Genomic DNA, 16,641 nt, shown 5'->3' on the forward strand with positions numbered 1-16,641 from the left:
CTTTCTCATTTGGAACCATGACCATACTTGTAATGATCAGCTGGGGACTGTTTCTTAGTGCCTTTTATTTTTTTGTGGAACTAAGATTGAACCTCATGCATGCTAGGCAAGCACTTCCACTTGAGTTACATGCCTAACTCCTTCTTTTTTGCTCTTTCCACATTTTTTTTTTAATTGATGCATTATAGTTGTATGTAATGATGGCATTTGTTGTTACATAACAATATAATTTGGCCAATATCACTCCCTGGCACTTCCCCCCTCACTCTCCTTCTTCTACCTCTCAGTCCCTTTCCTCTACTGATTTGCATTTGCTTTTTATGAGATCCCTGCCCCCCACTTCCTTTTCCACTCTAGCTTCAACATATGAGAGAAAACATATGCCCCTTGATTTTCTGAGTGTGGCATATTTTACTTAACATAAGGATCTCAAGTTCCATCCATTTTCCCATAAATGACATAATTTCATTTTTCTTTATGCCTGAATAAAAATCCATGTGTATATATAACACATTTTCTTTATCCATTTGTCTGTTGACGGACACCTAGTCTGGTTCCATAGTTTGACTGTTAGGAATTGTGCTGCACTTAACATGAGTATGCTTCTAGCATGATAGTATGCTGACTTTTAATTCTTTAGGATAAATTCTGTGGGTTCTCTCTTCACATTCTTGTTTCCTTTGCTGTACAGAAGTTTTTAAATTTGATGCCATTCCATTTATTAACTCTAGCCATTATTTCCTGAGCTTTTGGGGTCCTATTGAGAAAGTCATTGCCTGTTCCTATATGTTGGAGGGCTGACCCTACATTTTCTTCTAAAAGTTGCATAGTTTCTAACATGCCCAGCCCCTTTTAAATTTTATTTTGAGACAGAGTCTTTCTAAGTTTCTCAGGCTGGCTTCAAACTTGCCATTACCTTCCAAGTGGCTGGGATTACAGGTGTGTGTGGCCATGCCTGTCCCCTGGTGCCTCTTCTGGGTGTAATATTTATCTAGCTTCTCAGTTGAGGAGGCACAGCCACATTCAGGCCATAGGTGAGTCTTTTTCCTTTGGGTGTTGCAACATCAGAGAGCTGCAGGGAGGAGGGTGGGGGCAGCTCTCTCCATCAGACAAATGTCTTTGCAGATCCCAGATAACAAATTCTTGAGATATTTTTTTTTTTTCCAGAGAGGAATGATGGGCTTTTGCTGATTTTTAAAGAGATTATTATGATTTGTAACAAACAGCTCCTCAGAAAGTGCAATGATTTTACTAACCAACTCTTCATGTTCTGTAGACATACACTTGGAGGACAGAATGATGGTCCTAGAAATGTGCAAATGTTTATATCTTTTTTGGCTTATAGGATTACACAGTTTTCATGTCCATGTCTGTGTTTCATGCAGCTCACTGTGAAATGTTTTAAAATAATTTGGTTTGAATAAAATGCAAAGCATATCAAGTTCTACTTGTGTCATTTGTATTTTAATTTTTTCTTATCCATAGTTCCCTCCCTTTCTCTACCATACACATAAATGTCTATCTGTATCAGGTGTGTCCAGGTTCCTATGCTCCAAAAAACCATAACTCCTCTCATTCAGCCAGCCAATTGAGATGAGTTTTGAGGATTCATGAGTTGATACATAAAACACAAAAGCCTTCAAATATTAGCCATATCATTATTTATTGGGTACACATTATTTGCAAAGGGGACTTATGTATTGGAAAGTAAATTAGTTACAAAGCAGACTTCTAAAAATTTACAAAATAGACAGGAAATGTACACTATAGACAGAATGATTGTTTAAAAACATAATCTGGGCTGGGGATGTGGCTCAAGCGGTAGCACGCTCACCTGGCATGCGTGCGGCCCGGGTTCGATCCTCAGCACCACATACAAACAAAGATGTTGTATCCGCCGATAACTAAAAAATAAATATTAAAAATTCTCTCTCTCTCCTCTCTCACTCTCTCTTTTTTTTTTTTAATATTTTTTTTATTGGTTGTTCAAAACATTAAAAGCTCATGGCATATCATCTTCCATACATTTGATTCAAATGGGTTATCAGCTCCCATTTTTACCCCAAATACAAGTTGCAGAATCACATCGGTTACACATCCACATTTTTACATAATACCATATTAATGACTGTTGTATTCTGCTACCTTTCCTATCCCCTACTATCCCCCCTCCCCTTCCCTCTCCTCTTCCCTCTCTACCCCATCTGCTGTGGTTTAATTCTCTCCCTTTTTTTTTTCCCTTTCCCCTCACAAACTCTTATATGTAGTTTTATGTAACAATGAGGGTCTCCTTCCATTTCCATACAGTTTCCCTTCTCTCTCCCTCTCTCCCACCCCACTCGTCTCTGTTAAATGTTAATCTTTTCCTCATGCTCTTCTTCCCTGTTCTGATCTTGGTTGCTCTCTTTATATCAAAGGAGACATTTGGCATTTGTTTTTTAAGGATTGGCTAGCTTCACTTAGCATTATCTGCTCTAATGCCATCCATTTCCCTGCAAAATCCATGATTTTGTCATTTTTTAGTGCTGCGTAATACTCCATTGTGTATAGATGCCACAGTTTTTTAATCCATTCATCTATTGAAGGGCATCTAGGTTGATTCCAAAGTCTAGCTATTGTGAATTGTGCTGCTATGATCATTGAAGTGGCAGTATCCCTATAGTATGCTCTTTTGAGGTCCTCAGGGAATAGACCGAGAAGGGCAATAGCTGGGTCAAATGGTGGTTCCATTCCCAGCTTTCCCAGGAATCTCCATACTGCTTTCCATATTGGCCGCACCATTTTGCAGTCCCACCAGCAATGTACATGAGTACCCTTTTCCCCACATCCTCACCAGCACTTGTTGTTACTTGACTTCCTAATGGCTGCCACTCTTACTGGAGTGAGATGGTATCTTAGGGTGGTTTTGATTTGCATTTCTCTCTTAAAAAAAAAAAAAAACATAATCTGGGGGTTAGGGGTGTAGTTCAGTGGTGGAATGTGTGCTTTGCATGCTCAAGGCCCTGGGTTTAATCTTGGCACCACACTTATTCATACACAAATATTCAAAACCGATCAACAAATAAGCAACAACAGAAATACAACCTGATCACGTCCTATGGTATGAAAATCCTCGAATCCTTACCAGCTCATTAGTGATTAGGCCTCTACCTCTTCAGCCCCATCTTGCACCACTCTCCTTTTTGTACTCTCTCATTCTATTGGATTTTTAAATTTCTTAGAATTAATGCTCCATGGAGAAAGGACTCTTCTTCTGTATTTGTTTAGTGATGGCGTCTAGCACTTAAGATGATGTCTGACATACAGGAAGGAACCAGTGTGTACACTTGTTGAACAAATGTCTACTTCAGTATTTCCTGTTCTCCCTTACTCAAATAGCTCTCTTTATCCTCACAGTTTCCCTTTACTCAGCTACTCTCTACTTCATCTTTTGGTCTGAATTTATCACTTTTTTAGAGAACTATTCCCTGAACACCTTGTTTGAGTGAAATTGCCCTCTTTTATGCTCTTTTACCACTAGAAACCTTTAACTTTCTATTATTTGTTTAAAGCATGGAGAGGCTCATATCTGTTTTGTTCGCTTTATAACTTCAGGTTCTAGTTTAGTGTGTGAATCATTGATGTGAAAACTAGCTGTAGTAGAAGGTGGAAAAAGATAAATACCATAGTGTCACAAGAGAAATAGAGACTGCTTGAAGCTTAGAGGAGAAAAATATTTTTACAATGACAAGAATTGGAATGTTAAATGGAGATTATAGCTGGGCTCCGTGGTGCATGCCTATAATCCCAGCAGCTTGGGAGGCTAGGCAGGAGGATCTCAAGTTCAAACTCAGTCTCAGCAACAGCGAGGTGCTAAGAAACTCAGTGAGACCCCATCTCTAAATAAAATACAAAATAAGGCTGGGGATGTGGCTCAGTGGTTGAGTGCCCCTGAATGTAATCCCTGGCACAAAAATAAATAAATAAATGGAGACTATAGCATTTGAGCTTGGCTTAAAGGATAGGTAGGATTTGGAGATGGTGAGAATTTTTTTTTTTTTTTTTTTAACAAAATAAGAGCCTGAGCAACTATAAAGAAGTAGTGTAGGTGTTGTAGTGTGCCACCAGTAACGCCTGTCAGAAGTGAGGCAGAATTATGGTCTGTGGATGGCTTATGGCTGAGTCCATCTCAAGGAACAGTCTCCATGACAGCCAGAGTACAATGACTGGACAATGATGCCCTCATCTCAATTTGGGACATTTAGGATTGAATGGAATCCCTCTTGTAACTGCTTCAGATTCCAACATTTTCCTCTATTTAATCCTATTTCCTCCATTTCTTATGGAGAGAGTGCCTTGATAAACGTCTTGTGTACGGATCTCTATTTCCAAGTCTGTTTCCTGAGGAATCCAATCCATGAGAAGCAGACATTGTGAAATTTGTATAAAAGGAGCAATTGGTCTACAGAAGTGTGATTCAAAAATAAACAAATAAAAACAATTGAAACTCTTCAGTAAAATTTTTGTTTGGAAGCATCCAAATGTAAATCAGATGAAATGAGAATTTCTAGAGATTGAGATGGGGGTGAGTGCTACAGTCTTTGACTGTAGGCTCCTGTATCATGTCAAGATGGCTCTGAGAGGGCTTTTGTAAATCCACTATGGTTTATCAGAATACAGTTTAAAAATCAGGAAGAAAACCATAGTCAATGAAATAGGACAGAGAAGAAAATGGAACAAGTCATTGAGTGCTTCGAGTGCCAAGACAGAATATCTGCACATTATTCTGGAGCCGAGAGGTAGGAAGATAGGGAGAGAAAGCTAGTATTTAATTAAGGTAATAACATGACCAGAACTGCACAGAAGCAAATGGCTACCCAGATGGGAAAAATCAAATTTTACCATACCCTGTATAACAATTTCTAGGTGGTTTAAAGACATACATATAAATTATAGAACCATAAAATTAGTAGAAAAATATAAATAACATCCTTAGACTAATTTTTAAAATCTCTGGCTTTGACCTTGTCTCAAACCCAAGACTTTTATCTTCCAATGCCTCCCTAACATTTTGCCTGGATGTCTAGACAGCAACTACTTTAACATGGACAAATCTAGCCACCTCGTAGTCTTACTGCTTCCACTACTTTCCCATCTTTTCCATTTTAGCCCTCCATCTTCTTCATAGTTTGAGCTCAAATATAGTTTGAACTCTAGTTACTGTTTTCTCTTCTAATCTCCCTGCTGCTTCTATCTACTCTACTTCTAGAACCTAGTCCAAACCTGCCATTTTCTTTTCTCTCAAAATCCCACTCCAGTAAAAGTCTCCGTTATTTTTTCTTACTTGGACTATAAATAATCTCCTAATTAATCTTATTGTACTTTTGCCTCATTATAATCCATTTTTCTCAGAGCGGCTATATAATCTTATTGAATGACCTTGTCATTCCTCTGCTTAAAACTCTCCAAATGGATCATAGAAGTAAATGTATGTGTGTGTGTGTTTTAAAGACACCTGATTTGAATAGACACTTCACCAGATATGTAAAATGGATGGAAAATAAGCACTTTAAAGAGATCAACATCATTAGACATTTGAGAAATGCCAATTAAAACCACAAAACCACAATGAGATCTTGTCATTCCTATTGCTTAAAATTCTCCATTGGACATTAGATCTAAATGTAAAAAAAAAAAAAAAAAAAAAGAGGTGGGGACGAATGGTGTGAATAGACACTTCACTGGAGATGATAAATGGATGGCAAACAAAGCACATAAAAATGCTAAACATAATTAGTCATTAGAGAAATGCCAATTAAAACTAGGATGAGATTTCATCATGCTTCTGCTTAACACTTGTTTAAGCTTCCATCATTTCACCTGAACTATAAATAGTCTTCTAATTGATATCTTTTCTGCTTTTGCTTCATTATAGTCCGGCTCTCTTCGTAGCAGCTGCATGATCTTGTTAAAGGATCTTGTCACTCCTCTGCTTAAAGTTCTTTAATGAATCATAGACCTAAATGTGATAGGCAACTCAATGGAGAAAGAATGGCCTGTTCAACAAATGGAGCAATTAAATATCCATATGTAAATGAGTAAATAAGTTTGAATCATACTTTGTATTATATACCAAACTAACACAAAATGGACCATAGGCTTAAAAGGAAAAGCTACGATTGTAAACTTTTGAAAGACAATATGAGACAAAATCTTTGTTACTTTGGGTTAGTAAACATTTCTTAGAAAAGACACAAAAAGTGTGAACCATAAAAGGAAAAAAGTTGATAAATTGGACTTAATCAAAACTAAAAAGTCTTCTCAAAAGACATTATACAAAGATTTGTATTGGAATGTTCATTAAGAATTTTATTCACAACAGCTCTACATTGTGACAGAAACAACATATATGTCCATCCACTGATAGGTAAATTGTGGTATATTCATACAATGAAATACTACGTAAAGATAGAAAGGGACAAATTACAGCTATATCAAACAACCTGGTTGAATCCTCATGCAGGGCTGGATTTACAAGCATATGGCCTGTGCAGTCATATAAGTCCCCATGCTCAGAGTGACTCTGTATCAGTTTTAATGGTCTATTTTTGGTGCCTTAAAGTTTTCAATACTTTTTGAACAATGGGTTTCATAGTTTGTACCAGGCCTGAAAATTATGTAGTACATGATTCAGTGGATATGATATTCTAGAAAAGTAAAAATTCTAGTGACAGCAAATCAGAGGTTGTGATGGGAGAGAGACGACTGCCATGGGGTAGGAAGAAACCTTTTGGGATATTGAAAATATTTTACATCATGTTTGTGGTGTTGATCACGTAGCAGTGTACATATATTAAAAGTAGTCAAATTGTTGACTTAAAGTTTGGGGACCTTATTGAGAGATACTGACATGGCTGTATCATTGTAATATGTTGATTTTAGGTCCTTTGGGTATAGACCCAGAAGTGGGGTAGCTGGGTCAAATGGTGGTTCCATTCCAAGTTTTCTAAGGAATATCTGTAACTTTTTCCAGAATGGTTGCACCAATTTGAAGTCCCAACAGCAATGTATGAGTGTACCTTTCCCCCACATTCTGACCAACACTTATTATTGCTTGTATTCTTGATATTTGCCATTCTGACTGGCGTGAGATGAAATCTTAGAGTGGTTTTGATTTGCATTTCTCTAATTGCGAGAGATATTGAACATTTTTTCATGTATTTTGTTGATCGATTATATATCTTCTGTGAAGTGTCTGTTCAGTTCCTTAACTCATTTATTGATTGGGTTATTTGGCTCAACCAGTTTTTAAGATGATGTTTATGTATGCTCCAGACTAGCTTTGTCTTTTCATGGATCTGGGCTAAAACATTCCTATTTCATATATCATGATTTCTCTATATAACTACCCCAGTAGCTGACCTGGAGCTGACCTGGAAGAGAGGCAGCTCAAGAGGATTGATAGGTGCCAGGATGATGATGATGATGGTGATAATAGTAGCTAATATTTTCGAGCATATACTGTTTTAAGCATTGTTTTAAATTTTCTGTGGATTTTTCAATTAATTCTCTAAAAAATACTATTTCATAAAGGTATCATTAATAGTATAAAGCATGAGCCTGGTATGGTGGTACATGCCTATAATCCCAGAGTCTCAGGAGGCTGAGGCAGGAGGATGGAAAGTTTGAGGCCAGCCTTCACGGCTTAGAGAGACCCAGTCTCAAAAAAAAAAAAAAAAAAAAAAAAAAAGAAAGAAAGAAAGAAACTAGAAAAGACTGCTTAGCATGTATGAGGCCCTGGGTAGAAGCCTAGTACTGGGGGACTGGGTTGGGGGAGAGTATAAACAAAGCACAGAACTATTATTACTGGGCAATGAAGGGGATGCTATTCATTTTTCCCCCAACAAATACGTTGTGCCTTCCAATAAAACAACAATGCCAACAACAATAAAGACAGCAACAATTAGATATTGGGATTTTCATCTTTGCATAATTCACTAATCCCATGATATTACCATTGTAATTACTCTCTCATGGTTATCGCCCTCATCTTACACCACTCGCTTGCTTCACCTGCCTACCTAAAACTATGCCCTGTATCCCATATTCATATCTGGCTTCGTTAATGTGAGATGAAGATCTGGATACAGAGTGGAAAAAGCAGTAGATTCTTTCTGACACTGTCCTCAATTTGAGTACTTAATGTCTTTGGAAGAGAGCTGGATGTTGAAAGAGAAGTCATGTGAGTATGTAGTGACTTCAAGAATAGCCTGGAACTTGTTACAACTTCCCATGAGGTTAACCAGGAAAGTACTGATTATACCCTCTGTCTTGGAAAGAATTGTATCTATTTAACTCTGAACTTTCAAAGTTGCCTGGTTAGTCCAATGTTCCACACCACACCCAGTTTATATGAACAAAACAAAAGAATAAGATCCAACTCAGATGACTCCTTGCAATTAATGGCTTGGTTATTCCTTGTCGCTCTGGTTTTTGCATTAGTCTTGCTTCCTTACACTGATTTCAATATCTGTTTCTACATCATTTAATATGGAGTTCACTTTGGCTTCTTAATTTCAGTCCTTTCTTTTCCTCTTTATTTTTGTGGTACTTGGGATTGAACCCAGGGGCTCTCTAAATCTCTATTAGTGTTGCTAAATTTGTGAGGCTGGTCTTGAACTTGAGATCCTTTCCCCTCAGCCTCCTGAGTTGCTGGGATTACAGGTGTGTGCCACCATGCCCAACCAGTTTCTGTTTTTTCAATTTGTCATTCCCTGTGGAATGATTGCAGTGTGATGGTGGTAGGTGAATAGATGGAGACTTAATACCTGGAAAGTTAGTTGCATATGAGTTAACTTGTGAGTTTCCAAAATTAAGATGACGTCTTGAATGCCTTCAAGTCCATCAAGGGTTTGTTTAGTCCTATAAAAATCTCGCCAGAAAGGACTAGTGTGAAAACTATTCAGCTTTTAAAGAAGTACATTCCTGAACTTTTGGCACTTCGTTCTTTCTCTTTTCCTCTTCTTCTTTTTTTTTAGAGAGAGAGAGAGAGAGAGAATTTTAATATTTATTTATTTATTTTTTTAGTTTTCGGCGGACACAACATCTTTGTTTGTATGTGGTGCTGAGGATTGAACCCGGGCCTCACGCATGCCAGGCAAGCGCGCTACCGCTTGAGCCACATCCCTAGCCCTCGTTCTTTCTTTGATAATGTTTGGTGATGATTTTAAACTCTGTGTTAGTCAGCTTTCCATTACTCTAACGAACTGAGATAATCAGCTTATGAAAAGAAAAGGTTTATTTTTGTTCACAGTTTTAGATGATTTTATCTACAATTTGACAGAAGCATTGCTTTTAGGTCTCTGGCAGGGAAGAGAAGAAGCACATCACAGCTGGAGTGAAGCACAGCAAAACCATCCATGGCTGGGATGTGAAAGAGAGAGAAAGTGGTGTAGCTTTTGTTTGTATCTGACTTATAAAACTGACTCAAATATTAAAAAAAAAAACAACTAACATCATCAATTAAATCTTATAATTTCTATCTGGTTTGCCATGGACATAAACTGGAAAGCAATGAGTTGGAAGAGGTCCATTTTATTCTCTCCCATTTAAAATGAAAAATTTGGCTTGTGATTTATTTGGATTAAAGGTTCTCTTGGCTTCCTAGCCATGAACACCTTCCAAGACTTTTCTTGTAATGCTCTGATAGCATCTGTGGGTCTTTGATGATGTTTTTGCTTTCTGAATTCATTTGGCAAAAAGCTATTTAAAAGACTTACTTCAGGTAATATGCATGTTTTGGAAAGCAGTCTAAGCAAATAGCAATGGAATATTTTGCATTAGGATAGATCAAGTAGATTCTCCTTGAAATATGGTATCTGCTTTCTAAGCCTGGGTATTTAGCAGGTCTTTTTTTTTCTTTCTTTCTTTTTTTTTTTTCATATCCCATTTATTCTTTGTTTTATCTCAAGCCAAGAAGAAAACAGTCCTTCTTCTGTGTTGATCAGATTTTGTGATAGCTTTTTATTTTTAAAAATATTTATTTATTTATTTTAGTTTTAGGTGGACACAGTATTTTATTTTTATGTGGTACTGAGGATCGAACCCAGTGCCTCATGCATGCTAGGCAAGAGCTCTACCACTGAGCCACAGCCTCAGCCCTGTGATAGCTTTTTATACAAATCACTAATCATTTAAAAAACTTACATGTTTCGAAAACCCTATCTTGATTATTTGAACATTTTTTGGTGATAATTGGTATGCAAAATAGCATATTTTATATACAGAAATGACTCATCAAAAGAAAAATGATGGGGATGGAGTTGTAGCTCAGTGGTTGAACGCTTGCCTAGCATGTGTGAGGCACTGGGTTCAATTCTCAGCACTGCATATAAATAAATAAAGGTCTGTCCACAACTAAAAAAAGCATTAAAAAAAAAAAAAGAAAAAAGAAAAATAACCCTTATGCTTGCTGTGTTCAAGTTTGAGACATGAACTTTAACATGAGACCCCACAAAGGAGGATCTCTAAAATTTTATTTTAAATTTAAACTTTACCAAAGTTATACATATCTTAAAAATAAAATACATCTATAAGTTTTATTATAAAATAATTAGTTTTCTCCTTATTTTTTCTGTTCAGAGACAATTTTTAATTCTTTTACCTTGTACTTTTGATATTTACCTTCATATTTTTTATTAGTAAATTATAGTTATACATAGTTGTGGTGTTCATTTTAAAATATTTGTAAATGTATATAATGTAATTTGTTCCATTTCATTCCCTAGTACTGACCCCTTCCCTCCTTTCCTAGTTCTATCCCTCATTCCCTTCCTCTACTCTCTTGGTCTTCCTTTTATTAATTAATTAATTTTAAAAATTTTGTTTCCTAAAGTATTTATTTATTTAGTCCACTTTTTAAATGTTTTTTAATGGTCCATTATACATTTTATATATTTTATTGGTGCATTGTACATAATGATGGGATTTGTTGTTGCATATTCATGCATGCACACAAGAAACAGTATAATTTGGCCAATATACCTCCCCAGCACTTTTCCATCCTTCTCCATTCAATTTATTTATTTATTTATTTATTTATTATTATTATTATTATGTATTTGTAGATGGACAGCATGCCTTTATTTTATTTGTTTATTTTTATGTTGTACTGAGGATGGAACCCAGTGCCTCCCACATTCAAGGCAAGTGCTCTGCCACTGAGCTAAAACCCAGCCCTGTGTTTATTTTTTAATTGGTGAATTTTTAATTCACTTTTATGGATATTAATAATATGCATGAAAATGAAATCCATTATGATACATTTACACATGCATAGAGCATAATTTGGTCAATTTCATCCTATAGTTCCTGTTATTTTCCATCCCTTCTCCACCCTCTTCAATTTCTTTTCTCTATCCCACTGTTTTTCCTTCTATTTTCATGGGATTTCTCTCTTTAAAAAATTATTGGCATAGGATAAGTGGAGAAATTTTGAATGGGGCAAAGAGGAGTGGGAGGGGGCAAAGTGGTAGGAAAGAGAGTGGAATGAGATGGACATCATTACCCTAGGTACACGTATGATTGCAGGAATGGTATAACTCCACTTCATGCACAACCAGACAGGTGAAAAATTCTGCTCCATGTGTATACAATGAATTGAAGAGCTTTCTACTGTCATATATAACTGATTAGAACTAATAAGTAAGTAAGTAAGTAAATAAATAAATAAATAAAATTATTTATTCTCTCTAGTTTCCTCAGAGGAGAGAAAATATTTGACTCTTAACAGGCTTATTTCACTTTAACATGATATTCTTCAGTTCCATCCATTTACCGGCAAATGACAATTTCATTCTTCTTTATGACTGAGTAAAACTTCATTGTGCACGTATTCCACATTTCATTCATTCATTTATTTGTTAAGGGATACTTGGGCTGGTTCCATAACTTGGCTATTATGAACTGTGTTGCTATAAGCATTGGTATACATGTATCACTATAGTGTGCTGATTTTAGTTCTGGGATAAATAACAAGGAGTGGGATCACTGGGTCATATGGTGGATCCATTCCTTGTCTTTTGATTACTTTCATATTTTTTAAACAGCATGATTATATTATCACTCTTGATTTTTGAATTTCGTAAATGTCCTATAGCCTTCTACTATGAAGTATTTATTATATCATTCTCCATCCTTCCTTTTCTCCTAGAATACTAAAATACTTACCAATGTTATAATTTTTGTTACTTATTTGAAGTTGTATTATTATGACTATGTAAATAGTGATTTTTGCTGTTGTTATCTAGTGTATCATGAGTATTTGTTTATTTTGGGTACCAGGGATTGATTCAGGGGCACTTAATCACTGAGTCACATCCCAGGTCTTTTTTTTTTTTCTTTTTTCTAATTTTTGAGACAGGGTCTTGCTAAGTTGCTTAGGGCCTTGTTAAATTGCTGAGGCTGGTTTTGGACTTGTGATCCTTCTGCCTCAGGCTCCAGAGCCACAGGGATTACAGGCCTGTACCACCGTGCCTGTCTCTGTTTAGTTTTCTATGCGGTTTATCATTATTTCTCTTCCAGAGTGCAAAGATCCTTTTAAGAACAGTCAAACATAGTACGTTTTCTATCAATTTATCTTTTGGGGCCATATCCTCTGTGTCTTGACCGGTTATGTTCTAGGTTTTCTGCACAATTGAAGTTTTCCTTTATCATCACACTGACTTTTGTTTGTTTTTGTCTTTTCCTGTTGGTTCTGGGTCTTCAAAGAAGCTATTCTCTGGGCTGACAGGATTTCAGAGCACATCAGCTGAGACTTTGGTCCATTTGTTTTTATAGTTGGAGGGCAAACAATAGATGTGGCAACTACAGGCATGTACTAATTAAAAACCAAAAAAAAAAAAAAATTTTTTTTTAAAGAGATAACCTGCGCCAAAGAGGATGTTGGCTGACAGCTTCTACCTATCCAGCATTATAATGTATGGGGTTTGGATCTGAGGTCTGTTTCTTAAACCAGACTTTTAACTAATTCTGTTCCAGCCTTATCTTTATCCCCAGGTTTCAGTGCTACCTGATGACTTAACAAAACTGACTCTGTTTGTGGTTCTGCATCACAGACTGGTTTGCCTTAGGCTTCTCCCACTGCCAGCCTAAGTGCTAGCTTTCTTTGGTTATCTAAATTAGTTGCCTCTTGACCATCTGCTTTCTAACTTTCAAAGATTTGGTGCCATCTTCCCTCCCCTTCTTTTGCTTTGCACTGTTTCTTTTTTAATCCTTAATTATCACTTAAGGGGCTTTAGGAAACAGCAGAGGTAAAGCTTATTTTCAATTGTTCTGTTTGCCTGAAGCTATCCTCAGTACTCTTCAGAGATTGATGAAGGGTAAAGCAAGCTGAGTTTGACATAGGCTTTCTTTTTTTTTTTTATGATTTTTTTTAAAGAGAATTTTCTTTATTTATTTATTAGTTTTTCGGCGGACACAACATCTTTTGTTTGTATGTGGTGCTGAGGATTGAACCCGGGCCGCAGGCATGCCAGGCGAGCGCGCTACCTCTTGAGCCACATCCCCAGCCCCGACATAGGCTTTCTTTAATGCCGGAAATTACCCCTTCCTCTTCCATCTTTGGAAAATATATATTTATATATATAAATAGCTGAGGATATGGCTCAGCAGTTAAGCAATACTAGGTTCAATCCCCAGTACAAAAAACAAACAAACAAACAAACAAACAAACAAACAAAAAACTCTTAAAAAGATTATTATTTAAACTTTTAAAAATATTTAGGCATTATATAAATCTCTAGAAGAAAGGCATTACTATAGTTACTATGTGAACAATAAAATATTAAAAATGGAAGATGTTTTAAGAATTTTTTAGGTGTTTTAAAGATATCATGTAGGCCATGATCCAAATTTTGAAACTATAAGCAATGATAATAATCAACTTAGCTATTTAGTATTGTAATATATACATATGTAGTATCTATTAGAACACTACTCTAACAGTGCTTTCATAACCTTGTTTTCAAAAGTACTAGCCAGTGGAAGGACAGTCTGACCAATGCACTAAGGGAGAGCTCTTGAAAAGTTGGTTCAGACTGACAGTCATGTGTAAGAAAAAATAAAGCAAATTTATGCTCAGTTACTCATATTCTGATTCTGGTGGTCAAGGAGGCTCTTTCAGGAATAACTGTGGATCAGAAATACCCTGGGAGATGCTGTTGTGACAAGCAAATTCATCCTCCAATGTGGAAAATCTGTTACAGCATCTGAAATTCAGGTTCATAGGACATCTTGGAAGGTAAACTTAGAGGGATATTCTTCCTTTTCTCATATACACACTTTTATCAAAAGAGATAATCTTATTTGCTCTTTTTTTTTTTTTTTTTTGGTACTGGGGATAGAACTTAGAGCACTCGACCACTGAGCCACATCCCCAACCCTATTTTTTGTATTTTATTTAGAGACAGGGTCTCACTGAGTTGCTTAGCACCTTGCTTTTGCTGAGGCTGGCTTTGAATTTGTGATCCTCCTACCTCAGCCTCCAGAGCCCCTGGGATTACAGGCGTGTGCCTCTGTATGTGGCCTTATTTGCTCTTAATAATGTATTTTGGACTTCTCTATTTAAAAAAATTGTACATATACAATTAGAAAAATTTATTAAGAAAAAATTTAAATCACCTGAAATCCTACTATTGAGGAGCCACCATTGCTAATAGTCTTTTACATTAATTTACTACCTTTTTTTGACATTTGTTTCTTCCAATAGTTGAGAGGCTATAGTTGCCTCTTTTTCACTTAATATGAATCATTGCTTCTCTTTCATTAAATATTTTTCAAAAACATGATTTTAATGGTTGCATACTGGTTCTGTAATTTAGCAATTTCTCTTTTGTCATGTAGTATTTTATTAAATATTTTCCTATTATAATGATAAGCTTTATACATATCTTTATCTTTTTTGTTATGCTTGAGGAAACTGGGTCTTTAACTTTGAAGAAAAACGCAAACAAGTTTTTGTAGAGACTTATTTGCACTAATATATGTGAATTTAGGAAAGATAATATATTTGGTAATTAGGTAAGTTTTTTATTAGTGTATATTAGTTATACAGAATAATGAGCTTTATTGTGGCCTGTTTGTAACATATATACTACATATTTTGATCATACACACCTCATTATTAGAGAAGAAGAAGGGGATTTATCTTCTCTCCCCTGATTCCTTTTCTCTTTTCTAATAGTCTCCCTTTTCCTTGGATAAATTTTGTTATTAAAAAGTTTGGAAGCTACCAGTCGGTCCATAGAAGAGTTTATTGTGTTATAACCACTAGAGGGCAGTAAATTATGAGTTTTAAAAAAAAATCTCAATGCAAGTCGAGTTAGTTTTATAGCTGTTTATGATAGACAAAACATCACAACTTGTTGTTGTGGTTTCCATAACTTATTGTTACTTGAGTACTTGCTACATAATGCACATGGAGTTAGGCATTCATTGGTGAATGAGATGTGTTCTATAGTTTAGAAGGGACAAGGGCAGTCACTTTTTTCCCTTCAGCTTGTTTGCCTTTCCAACCTGGCATCCTGCCCCTCCCCAGCTTGCAACCTGAACTGAAGTCCTGCTGAGCTACTTTTAGTTAATTTGCATGCAATGTTCTCTCTTCTGGAATATTGTCTCCCTTTGCCTGGTGAACCCCAACTTAAACCTCAAGCCCCTACATCCTGACAGAGTAAAGTGCAAGAATCGGCTTTCTCTGCTGCACTCCTTTGGGGTAAAATTCAACCCTACTATAGTTGGTTACTTATGTCTTTTCCCTAGGAAACTGAACTACTGGAGGACAGGGATATGTTCTTTTTTTCTATTTCTCTAGCTGTGGCTTGATGCCTGGCACACAGCTTTATATATATATATATATATATATTTAGTAGACGAGCAATTGAAAATGTTAAAGAGATGCTGTAATGAGGGCATTTCCTATGTGGTCTCTTCACTGATCTTTCTGTCCTCTCATTTTGTATATGTCACTTAAAAGTACCATTCAATCTTCCAAGCAAACCAAGACAGACTGGTTTGATGATGGTAAGGAAGAATCAGGCTTTACTAAATGTGAAAGGGAGAGGGAATCTGGGATATTAATTTAGGTTTCCCTAATATTTCCCCCATGATACCTTGGAGGATGCTATTCATTTTTGAAATATAGCAGCTCAGACTAAATGACATTTGTTGTATCCCTTCCTCACACTAACAATATTTACTTAGGTGAAGAGATTTTGTTTGCCATTTGACCAGCAGGTAATGATCCTGATACCTTTGATATTAAGAAGACAGGATGTCTAGTACATTCCACCTGTGGTCATAAAAGCTTAAAGGATTTAGAGTCAAGTTTCAACATGTTCTAAGTACTCATAAGGCAAATCAAACAATTTTCCAGCCAAGTGGCATGTGCATTTGTTTATATTTTTTGTTATATGTTCACCTTAGTCATATTTGTAAAAAGTTAAAAAATATTTTTTATCTTATCGTAAACTTATACATATACCAGTACTCACAATCATCTACAAAATTCTGCTCTGTAGAGAGAATTTGGTTTTACATATAGAGGTTGATTCAGCTCTATCCAGGTTTGATCCTTGGATATGTCTTTTCCTACCTTAGTGATCTTGG

Source organism: Callospermophilus lateralis, chromosome 2 (genome assembly GCF_048772815.1).
Source record: "Callospermophilus lateralis isolate mCalLat2 chromosome 2, mCalLat2.hap1, whole genome shotgun sequence".
Taxonomy (NCBI): Eukaryota; Metazoa; Chordata; class Mammalia; order Rodentia; family Sciuridae; genus Callospermophilus; species Callospermophilus lateralis.